Source organism: Chrysochloris asiatica, unplaced genomic scaffold (assembly GCF_000296735.1).
Source record: "Chrysochloris asiatica unplaced genomic scaffold, ChrAsi1.0 scaffold00097, whole genome shotgun sequence".
In the NCBI taxonomy this organism is placed as follows: Eukaryota; Metazoa; Chordata; class Mammalia; order Afrosoricida; family Chrysochloridae; genus Chrysochloris; species Chrysochloris asiatica.
Genome location: NW_006408615.1, coordinates 5812007 through 5824366, shown reverse-complemented (window position 1 = coordinate 5824366; position 12360 = coordinate 5812007).

The following is a 12360-nucleotide window of genomic DNA, read 5'->3' as shown; positions in this document are numbered from 1 at the left end:
GATCACTATGGGATGGAATTGACTTGACGGCACTTAACAACAACAACAATTGGGTGGCTAACTAGTATGGAAACAGTTGTAATTGGGTGAGTAACTAGTAAAGTTTATGGAAACAGTTCTAATTGGATAGCTAACTAGTAAACTTTATAAAAACCGTTGTAATTGGATGGCTAACTAGTATGGAAACAGTTCTAATTGGGTGGCTAGCTAGTAACGTTTATAAAAACAGTTCTAATTGGATGAGTAACTTGTAATGTTTATGAAAACAGTTCTAATTGGGTGGCTAACTAGTAAAGTTTATGAAAACAGTTCTAATTGGCTAACTGTCTTGCCAATGCATTTATACAACAAACGCTTTTCCTTTTGCAAAACATCAAATTACCCTGAAAAGGGGGGAAAGGGGGAGCTAATAAATGCTTTTTCAGAACCCTGTTGGTTCCATTTCCTTATAATGACCTCAGATGTGGTCAGATTCCAGAATGGCAGAAGGCAGGGGATGGATGTAGGGCACCATCCGTCCTTCCTAGGATCAGGGAGCTCAGAGGGGAGAGTGTGTGTCCAGTTGCAGGGTAGGTCATATGTTCAATTCATGGGCAGGATGGACCAGAGGCTGAGCAAGGACTGGCCAGGGCTGTCCCCCTGCTTCAGGCTCCTTAGCGTGGACCTGGTTCACCAGGAAGCAGGTGTTGGTTGTGAAGCTATAGGGGCTGCATAGAAGGAAATGCAGGATAGACAGTTAAGAGACCACATGCTCACCCCAGTTCTAGGAGGGACCCCAGGGATACTGGCCAACTTCTTGTATCTCTGTCTGCATCATATGAAAGGGAACTCTTTCTCCCCTAGGCAGTGACTGAGATGGTTTAGACAGAGTAACTATCTAATAAATAGCACCCTGAAGCGGGGGCTATGGTTGTGTCCATTTTACAGAAATGTAAAGTAAGGCACCGGGAACCCTGATGACACAATGGTGAAGCGCTCGGCTGCTAACCAAAAGGTTGTCAGCTTGAACCCACCCAGTGACTCTGTGGGAACAGAGACAGACTTGACAGTCCACTCCGGTAAAGATGACAGCCCAGGAAACCTTGTGGGGTACTTCTGCTCTGCCACATGGAGTCACTGAGTGGGAACCTGAGACCACACAGGCAGTCACGGGGCAGTTCAGTAACTTGCCTGAGGCATACCCACTGCCACCGTCACATTGGTTCTGGCTGCTGGCAACCCCACGTGTTCCAGAGAAGAACTGCGCTCCGGAGAGCTTTCGGTGGTTGTGACTTTCTGAAAGCAGATCACCAGGCCCCTTCTTAGTGGGTGTGAACTGGCAACCTCTTGGCTAGGCACCGAACACCATACAGGGACAAGTAAGTAAGGAGAGTGGTGGCATTTGGAAGCTGTGCTCTTAACCTTAAGTTGTTGTTGTTGTTGTTAAGTGCCATCGAGTTGGTTCTAACCCATAGCCTCGGAACAGGGTTTCCGAGGCTGTAAATCTTTACGGGAGCAGAAAGCCTCATCTTTCTCCTGCAGAGCAGCTGGTAGTTTCAAACTGCTAACCTTGCGGTTCACAGCCTGATTCGTAACGACTACGCTACCGGAGCTCCTTTCCTAACCTTAATTAAGGGAGATAAAAACGAACTATCAAGTACTCTCATCAAACCCCTAAGAGAGCTGAGGGCCAGACAGGCATTCCTAGGAGGGACACACGTTCCCAAACTCGGGGAGACCATAGACGTGAAGGAGAGCCTGGAATGTCCAGGGATCTGATTGGAGCTCACCCCCAGAGTGTCAGATCAGGGGGTGGGATACAGTGGCCTTCTCCCACCAGGCTCTCCACCTAGGGTGGACTGTAGAGCCCCTGCAGGAGCCTGAGACTTGTGTGACTTCATGGCTGCAGGGGTGGGGTCCGGAACCGTCCATGGGGTTAACTGTTTTGAGGGATTAAGTTGTACACATGTTTATTCAATGGCTCTTGCCTGCTGCCTCTCCCTGTGATCCTGCTGAATGCTGGGCTGGGGGTCTGAGTACTGGGGATCCCGCCCAGCTCTGCATTGACTCTGTGGAGGACTCAACAGGTGAACACTCCCCAGTCATTCCTGCCCCAGGATCAGAGCTCCAGATTCCATTTCCCCCAAGAAGGGAAACCTGCTGTGTGGACCATTACACTCTGCTGTCTTCACAGAGCTCAGAGAGGTGACAGTTACACAGGGATTTGAACCCTCAGAATCCACGTGCCTCCTGGCTCAAAGCAAAACAGTACGAAGCAGTGAGCCAGACTTGGGGTCTCATGTGGCCCAGGACTGACATTAAGCTAGTGCCGAGGAGCATTTGGAAAGAGATGTTTGTGTCATTAGCACATGGAAACTGCACATCAGCTGGGCTACTCTCCTTAGGACAGGTGGGAAAATTGAGGCCCAGGAGAAGGTGTGGCTTGTCCAGGGCCACCTAGCTGGTGAGTGATGTCATTTAGCTGCTGGATCTCAGTTCTGTCCAGCAAATCTTTCCTGAGCATCTTCCATGAACCCGGTCCAGCCCTCGAGGCCATCCTTTATCTGCGTGATGGTTTGTGTATCCGACAATCGTCCTTTGGGAAGCCCTAGACAGGGCACCAGGGATACTGGACAGACGAGGTGGCTGCCCTCTGGGCGTACTTACAGGGTTAGTGTCCTTGAACTATAGACGTCTATTGTCTCCCAGCTCTGGAGGACAGATTTGGGGCATTTGGGAGTGGACAGGACTTGCTGACGGAGGGATGTGGAGGATACAGAAAGGTGGGACCATCATTTTGGCCAGAGCAGTGGGTGGTGAGGGTCTTACTAAGATGGAGAAGACTGGGGGTGGAGACATCAGGCATTCTGTGTGTTCACCGTAAATGTTTCGGTAGACACCAGGTACACACAGGAGCTGGACATGGTCATCTAGGGAGATGAAGAGAGGGAGCAAAGGAACCAGTCTCTTTGGGTCATTCTCCTTCTTGGAGGCCATGTGAGGAGGAAAAAGTCATAAGGCAGCGGAAACCACAAGGGTGTGTTCTGGAAGCCTGAGGCTTCCGTGGTCAGCCCCGTGAATTTGTTCTTGCAAACCAGGGCTGGGGAGGTCCTCTGGAGGCTGTTGGATTTCGTATCCTGAGTGGTCATGTTGGGTGGGGGGCAGGGAGACCCTGAGTAAAGACCCTGGCAGAGACCTGGGTGGGGGCTGGGACATTTGGGAAACTGTTTTTAGAAGGTGACTGTCAGGGCATGTTTTGATGCAAATGAGATCCAGTGGGGGGTTTTTGTTTGTTTGTTTTTCCTTTGAGACTTGAACTTTTCTTGAACTACTAACTTTTTTTTCAAATTTTTATTGTGAATTGAGTGATAGTATATATGGGAGAACATTGGTTTTACATTCATCTTTTCATTGCAATGATTACAATCCCCTCCGTTCATCATCATTCAACAGTGTTTGCTTCTATTCCCTCGGTGGTTGTGGGGTTTTTTTTTGTTTGTTTGTTTGTTTTGGGGAGGAGGCGGGGAGAGTGTACACAGAAACACTCAGGAATATATAATCATTTAAACAACCAAAAAGCACATTCTGCAAGCCTGCCTCCTGGCTGCTAACACTCAGCCTTTCTTTTTCCATGAGTCCAGAGTCCTCAGCTGCTCTATCTCTCCATGTCCCCATCTCTACCTCCATCTCTGGTGTCGCTGCTTCTCTGGATAGGGTCCCACATTTCACTCATGTTCTTCTCCTTTAATGGTCCTAGGATCCTGAACTATAACATTAACTACTCCTCCGTTTTTGTTGAACCATCAACTTTAAAAAAAACAACAAACTTTTTATTGTTTAAAAGTCAAAGTTTACAGAGCAATTGATTTCCGTTCAAGAATTCACAGACATCTTGATTTGTGACATTGGTTGAAAAGTCAGCAGTGTAATTGGACTTTGTGAATTCCTATCCCTATCTGCCTTCTGAGCTTTCTACCTGGACGGATGTGCCCCTTCTGATCCTCTCCGTTTGATTGTTCTAAGACATGCGTACCTCCCTGGTGGTATTTGTTTGCCTTCTACACCCGTCTGTTGTTTGGCTGAAAGTTGAGTCATGGAGGTGGCCCGAAGGATTAAAGGATGAGGAGTCCTGGTGTGATGCTGTAGGTTAATGCGCTGGACTGCAGAGTCATTTGAACTGCAAGATCGGTGGTTCAAGCTCACCAGCTGCTCTTCAGAAACCCTATACAGGGTTGCTAGTGGTCGGAACTGACTTGACGGCACTTAACAACAAGGGGCATAGCTTGGGCTACCATCAATCTGTATCAGACCAGTAAGGCTGTTGTTGTTGTTGTTGTTGTTTTTAAAAATTTTGAGTTTCGTTCTACATTTTCACCCACTCTGTCCAGATCCTCCTATTGTGAAAGCATTAGCGGCGGTAGCAGGGCACCATCTAGTTCTTCTCGTCTCAGAGTTGTTGGAAGCTGAGGTTCGGCTGGTCTATTAGTCCACTGGACAGATGGTTCCCATGATTCTTTGAGTTTCTTCACTCAGCTTTGTTCCAGACAAGAAAGATCATAGTTGAACCTTAGATGACCATTCATGAGCTTTTAGGATCCCACTCACTACTCACCACAGTAGGATGTAGAACATTTTCTTTGTCTTGATTTCCTCTGATGAGTCATTTACTTCTGTTTTATGACATGCAGGAGTAAAAATGCCTCTAGGTTTCACACTTCTGTTTGAAGTACTGCTTCTGGTTTGGCCTGAAGCTTCTCTGTGCAGCTCTCCTGCACACTTGTAGAAAGTTTAGAAACTCCTCCACCCAGTTCACAGACGAGAATACTGAGGCTTGGGCTTGCTGCAGGTGAAAGAACCCTCAATGGTAGAGTTATAATCAGACCCTGGGCCCTGCCCCACTGTGATCCTGTGCATGTTGGATCTGAGTGACTCATTCAGGAATGTCTCCTCCCAGTCAGACATTGTCCAGTGCATCTGCCATGCCCACTACTAGCAGACTGATGTTCTGAAAGTTTCTACCCGAGGAATCCCACAGAACCGCTCTGGCTGCCAGCCCAGCATCTGTAGTTTTGGGAGAGAATGTGAGACCATGTCTTCCTGACTCATCAGGTAGAAGCCCCCGTTGAATCTGGTTACCTGTGTTTCTCTGGACGATGAGTCTCTGTATTCCTCAAGATGTGGGATTTCAGTCAGCACTGGACTCTTTCGTTGTTGTTAGATGCCCTCAAGTCGGTTCCAACTCAAAGTGACCCCACGTACAACAGAGTGAAACACTGCCCAGCTCTGAACCACCCTCATAACCCAAATGAACTCTTGTCACCGCTATGTCAACCGCCTCAGCGAGGGCCTTCCTCCTTTTCGCTGACCGTCTAGTTTGCTGCTGCTGTGTGTCACCGGGCTGGTTTCCACTCATAGTGAGCCTGTGTAGGGTTTCCGAGACTGTAAATCTTTATGGGAGCTGAAAGCCTCACCTTTCTCCCCTGGAATGGCTGGTGGGTTCGAACTGCTGACCTTGTGGTTAGCAGCCCAACGCATAACCCACAACGCTACCAGGGATACCATCTGCTTTGCCAAGCACACTGTCCGTCTCCAGAAACTGGTGGGTCTCTCCTGACAGCATGTCCAGAGTTGATGAGCCAAAGTCTCAACATCCTCGCATCTAAGGAGCATGCTAACTGTGCTTCTTCCAAGACAGATGTGTTCATTCTCTGGGCAGGCTGTGGTATATTCAGTATTCCCTGTCAACACGGTCATTCAAAGACATCAATTCTTTGGAATTTCACACTCTGCATTAATATCTTTGTTTAGTTCGTTTGTTAAGTGCTGTTGAGTCGATTCTGACTCATAACCACCCTGTACAGGGTTTCCGAGGAGCAGCTGGTGGGTTTGAACTGCCCACCTTGTGGTTTGCAGTCCAGTGCTGGTCCTACAGTGCCACACAGGGAGTAATCTTTACCTAGGTTTAATTCACCTGGTCAAGGTAGTGGTGGCTCAGAGATAGAGTTCTCGCCTTTCACGTGGGAGACCCAGGTTTGGTTCCCAGCCAGTGGACACCATGCCCAGCCACCAGCCATCTGACAGTGGAGGCTTGAGTGTTATTGTGATGCTGAACAGGTTTCAGCGAAACTTTTAGATTAAGAGAGACTAGGAAGAAAGACCTGATGATTTACTTCTGAAAATCGGGTAGTGAAAATCCTGTGGCTCACGAGGGTCCAGTCCACAACCAATCATGAGGATGAGGCAGGATTGGCAGCATTACTTCCTGATTGGGGATTGCCATACATCGAGGGCCGATACCATATCAACTAACAACAGCAATTGAACCAGAAGATGTTTTGTTTGGTTTTAACAGCTGCCTCAGGTGACAGCTGGGACCTGGTGCCTGTGAACTAGGTCGTCCCTCCCTGCACAGGATTCCTTCAGGCAGGTGTCTCTTTCCTGAAGAGCAGAGGCGTGGTGGGATGTCCGCCCGAGAGAGAGAGTGATGTTGTTGCTAATGACATTGAGTCGGTTCCCACTCATAGCGACCCTGTGTAGGGTTTCCACGGTGGGTTTGAACCACCGACCTTGTGGTTCTCAGCCCAGTGCTGTCCTGAAAGAGTGATATTTCTGTAAAAGCATGAATGTTCCTTCAACACAGGTGAACTATGTCTCATACAGGATCTTTTGGGAAATTCTGTTTTTCCCTCGAGTTACTGCACCATTTAGGATATTTTTCCTGGAAGCTGTCACAGATTTAACCCTTTAGAGCAGCAACCGCCTGATAACCCCGCGCTACCCCATTTTACAGATGAAGGCAATGAGGCGTAGTAAGGTTAATAAGTGCAGGCTCCAACACTGGCCTTCCCTGGGAACGCTTGAGTCGAAGATGAGCGAGATTTTCCAAGATCATTTGTTCTTGATTTCCATTTGGGATTGTGAGTTGTGGGTCTCATTTACACAGACTACAGGAATGAGAAAAAGGAGCTCTGGTAGCGTTATGGTTACAAATTGGGCTGCGAACAGCAAGGTCAGAAGTTTGAAACTACCAGCTGTTCCGCGGGAGAAAGAGGAGGCTTTCTGCTCCCGTAAAGATTTATAGCCTCAGAAACCCAGTACAGGGTCGCTATGAGTCAGAACTGACTCCACGGCACATAACCACCACCACAACAGGAATTAAAGGCTTGATCTGTGGTTGATTGAAGCAGCCAGGAAGTAGTGAGAGGAGAGAACATAAGGACTCAGGTCCCCAGGCCTCCCTGAAGGGTGTCAGGCATTGCTGGGTTGGGGGCTAATTTTCTCGCATGGGTGGGAGAACCGTATGGTTACCCAGTGTTGTCTTGTTCACCAATGTTGCTGTTCGCTCCAAGTGTAAGAGGGACCGTCCCTTCATGTAACAGAGCTGCTCGGAAGTGGTGGGGTTCGTGTATGGAATTTCCTGTATTTTGTGCCCTTCTAAACGTGTTGCCAGTGGGTCAGGGTCTGACTGATCTGGTTCAGTGTCACTGTGAAACTCTTGGCACCAGTGAGGTTGTGGTGTGGAGTTATGGTGTTCGCCTCAGTTCTTCTGTCTCAGAGAGGAAGATGAATCCCACAAATCCCACCCGTCATCTGGAAACCCTCCGTCTGTCTGTCCTGCACCTAGCATGCTGAGTTACTGCCATATGAGGCTCAGGGGTTCAAGCCCAAGTGATAAGATGCTGAAACCAGGTCCCTCCTCTTTCCACAGACTCTGGTGGGGGCACAATACAAAGGGAGACCAGCGCTCTCCCACGCTACCCCTCTAACTGATAAGCTGTCATTAAGCTGGAACCTGCAGGTAAATACTGCAGCTTTGAGCAGGAGGTGGCTAGCTTCAGCCAGTTAGTTCTGGCTCCATCTGGAACTAACAGATCCTCACTTTAAACTGCAGATAACCCTGGTGCAGCCACAAAGACAGCAGAGCTGTGTAAACAGGACACCATCCAGGAGAGCAAGCGACTCTAGCTATCGCGAGGCTTCATAGTGTTCTTCCCTCTGACCCAGTCCCTCTCCTCCTGGGGCTCTAACCTACACACGGAATCCTGACCTTATGAATAAAGATATATGAATAAAAGTGTTCCATCTGGAGCGGTTTCTTTCTGAAGAACTGGCAGCAACATATATCCAAAGAGAGGGGAAATGGATAAGAAAATGAAGCCACTTTTTCTCAACTGTTTGACTAATAATATATAAACCTTGGGTTGGATGCAGTGATTAATAAAAATAAAGTTAAGACACAGGCCTCCGAAAGGAGTCTTCAGAATCTGAGGTAGAGTCTTATGCACTAGTTATTATAATTACTACACAATAACATATGTTTTTTAAGTTTGAGATGTTTTTGTTCTGTCAAGTCGATTCCAACTCATGGCAACCCTGTATAGGGTTTCCGAGGAACCGCTAGTGAGCTTGAACCACCAACCTTGTGGTTCAAACTCACCTTGCAGTCCAGTGCTTATGTTTAAATGACCAAACAAGCCTCCAATTTATATAAACTAGTGAATAGAATGATGCCAAAGATCTTTTAAGTATTAAAAGCAAGACTGAAAAAAAAGTGCAGCAAAATGTAAAAAAACCACAAAAGCATAATTGCTTTAGAGTAGGAGCCGATACATCAGCTTTATGTCCGTAAAATTTTTTCTTTGATGGGGATGTGTTTTAAACAAATGAACTACAATAAACGTAACTGTGATCACATTAAGACATTCGGCTGGTTTTTCAGCCACACCTGAAGGACTCCGGTGTTTTCCAAACTGTATTCTTCCATCACCTGGCACCTCACAGAGCCCTTGCAGGTAGCTGAATGCAGTGGAGGGTCAGACTTACTGTAGTGCAAGATCAGTTAATTGCTTTAAGTCTCAGGTCACACGAAGGAGCTCTGGTAGCGTAGTGGTTACGAATCGGGCTGCGAACCTTAAGGTCAGCGGTTCGAAACTACCAGCCGCTCCACGGGAGAAAGATGAGGCTTTCTACTCCCGTAAAGATTTACGCCCTCGGAAACCCTGTACAGGGTCGCTATGGGTCGGAACCGACTTGATGGCACTTAACAACAACAACAACAGCAACTCGGGTCACACATCTGAAAAATGAGATAGAACAAACTCTGGGGACTTTGCATTATGCCAGGGGTCATTGTTCTTGTCTGGAGCATTGCCACAAATTGTAAGGGTCAGTGTGTGTCCAGGTACACAAATGTGTGTGTGTATTTTACCCTGTGTGGATTTAAGAAGCAGCATCCGGAGTGTGAAGCTCCAGGAAGATCTGGGCTTCAGGTACAACCGCATGGGGGTGAGCAAGGCCTCCTGAGAGACAAGAAGAGAGTCTTAGGCACTGGTTGAGGCCCACCAGTGTTGACAGGAAGTGGGCAGGAGTGGACCACCACCCATCTGTCAGCTTGTCATACTGTGGTGACTTACATGTTGCTGTGGTGCTGGAAGCTATGCCACTAGCATCTTAAATACCAGCAGCGTCATCCACAGTGGACAGGTTTCAACAGAGCTTCCAGATTAAGACAAGCTAGGAAGAAAGGCCTGGCAACTTCTGGAAACTAGCCAATGAAAACGTCACAGATCACAGCAGAATATTGTCTGATAGAGGGCTGGGAGATGAGCCCCCTAGGTTGAAAGGCCCCCTAGGTGGCCACAGCAGTGAACTTGAGTAGACCGCAGTGTAGAAGATGATGCAGGCCCAGGCAGTATTGTGTTCTATTAGACATGAGGTCCCCATGAGTTGGGAGTGACCTGAAGGTAGCAAACAGCCACAATGATCAAGGGCAGGGGAGCCCGTGTAAGACAGAACCGGACCTGCCTGAGAGGTGTGGGAGGTCCTGGGGAAGGTGGGTGGATGGCTAAAGGAACAGAAGCCTGGGAGGTAGGAATGGGCAGGACGGTCAGATGCTGCTGGATCTACAGCTGGACAGTTGTCAGAGACCTTGGGCAGCAGAGTCCAGGAGCAAGTGGAGTGGAAGGTTGGTTGCTGACATCGGACTGTGTGTGATCGTGGCCCTTGCTGTGTATAAGCATGATGTCATGTGGCCAAGGGGACATCTGGGGTGGCGCTGGAGGATCAGCACTGGACTGCGAACCAAAAGGTCGGCAATTCAAAACCCACCAACTGCTGCTTGTAAATCCTACACAGGATTGCTATGAGTCGGAACTGATTCGATGGCACTTAACGACAAGAAGGGGGCCCTGGGGTGGAGAGTAGGTGCAGGGGATGTGGGGACTGGGCCATGTCAAGTAGGCAGCCTTAGTTTAGGGGATCATTAGACTGCTAACCGGAAGATTGCTGTTCAAACCCACTGGTGACTCCGTGAGAAGAAGGTTAAGTCTGTGTACTTCGGTGAAGATTACAATCTTGGAAACCCTGTGGTATGGTTGCTGTGCATGGGAGCCGACTTGGTGGCGTGGCAGTGCATTTTGGTTTTCATGCCCCTTCCTGGGTGGTGTAAGCAGGGTTACAGTTGTTGCTTGGCTGCCTACTCAAAGGTTGGAGGTTCAAGTTCATTTATAGGCACCTAGGAAGAAAGTCCTCCAGTCTACTCTCCCAAAATCAGCCATCGAAAACTATGGTGTCTAGTTCTACTCTGACGCACACGGAGGTGCTATCAGTGGAGTCCACTCCAAGCAACTGGCTAGTCCCTTTGTCAGTTCGAAGCTGAGTTTCTATGAAACCCACGTCTGCCCCAAAGCAGCAGGATTCTGCACCTTGGTGGGTGTTGCCGCCCAGGTGGAAGCACATGGGGGCAGATTTAATTTGCATTTGTGATGTTTCCATGTCCATAGGGTCGGGCCTGGGTGAGGCCCTTTCATATCTGAAGCTGTGTTTTGCCACTTGTAGCACTAGTGAGCTTCATCTGGGAGGAAGTGGGAGGGAGGATGAGCAGGCACCCTGGAGTCAGCGGGATTTGAGTTGGACCCCGGCGTGGCCCGTTGGGAGCCTGGCCTTGGTCACTGCATGTCATGATTCCTTCTGACTCTTGCTTCCTCCCTGTAAAGTGGGCATAGTGAATAGTGATGGTACTGTTCGTTACAGTGTGGCCAAGGGCATGAGTGAGTGAATGGGAGCTTCGTGTGTTGGGGTCCTGCGAATGGAGGTTGTGTATTATGATAACATAATGACAAATAGTGCCAATTTGGGTCTGCTCCCTGGACCTCTGCCCTGGCCACCCTCCCTGTGTGTGGGGGAGAGCCCTCTCTGTCCCTCTGATGGGCTTGTTTGACCGTTTTGTTTCCTGCTAATCCAGTGTTGATCCCAGCAGATCAGAGCCCCCAGGCAGGCCCCCACTTGCACACTGCAGCCGCATTCCTGGGACATTCCAGGTTTCAGAACTGACCAAAGGACTTCACATTTTATTGTCTTGCTGAGAACAAGTATCAAAGTACTCCAGCCTCCTCAGCAGAAATCATTTCCAGATGTTTCTACAGCCCAGGGCACAAGGTTCCTGCCCCGCTGAGCCCAAAGGAGGCTTTGAGGCTGCGGTTTATGCATGGGGGATCCTGTTCCCTGAAATACGGCATGGTTCCCCCATTTCTCAAGGTTCAGGGCAAGCAAATTCCCTTTGTTCATTGAACACGAACACCGACAGTTGTCTACTGAGAGCTCACTGCATGCTGGGAACTTTATAAGCTTGAGCTGTCTTCTCAGCAAATTGGCATGGGCACCATGAATCCCATTTTGTAGATGATGAAGCTGAGGCTCATGGTCCCAGAGCTGGATGTGGTGACGTTGGATTTGAACCTGTCTTTGCCTGCGTTTTCTTCTTTCTACTAAATCCTGGAGCAGCTACATGCCAGCTTTTGTGACAGTGCATGAGGACAAAATATGACAGACCAACAGAATATTAGGGAATAGTGAGGTGTATGCCACACGATAGGTGAAAGTGGGTGGGCAAGGAGACACTTAGGCCCCAAGAGTGGCCAGGAAGGGTATGATGAGAAGGTTGTGGACAGGGGCAGGTGGGCAGGAAGGCTGCGATGAGAAGGTGATGGACAGGGGCAGGTGGGCAGGACCAGGAGAGACTGAAAGACAGGTGTGACAGGGCAGAATGGGACCGGTGCATTGTGGGGTGAAGGGAATGGGAATGGGCTTGACTGTGTTGGGAAGGTCAGCACCTTGGTGTGAGGCTACTTGGCTGGGTCACAGTCCTCCACAGGGTGACACACAAGGCCATTGTTTCTTGTGACCCATAAGGACCTGTGTTTGGGAATACTTTTGTTAAGAATAAATTGGGCAAAGTGAACAAGTGCATAGACACCTAGATAGTTAGATGGATGAATAAAACCAGTCGCCATCAAGTTGATTCCTACTCCTGGTGATTCCATGTGTGTTAGGGTGAAACACCTCTACATAGGGTTTTCAGTGACTGGCTTTTCAGAAGAAGAT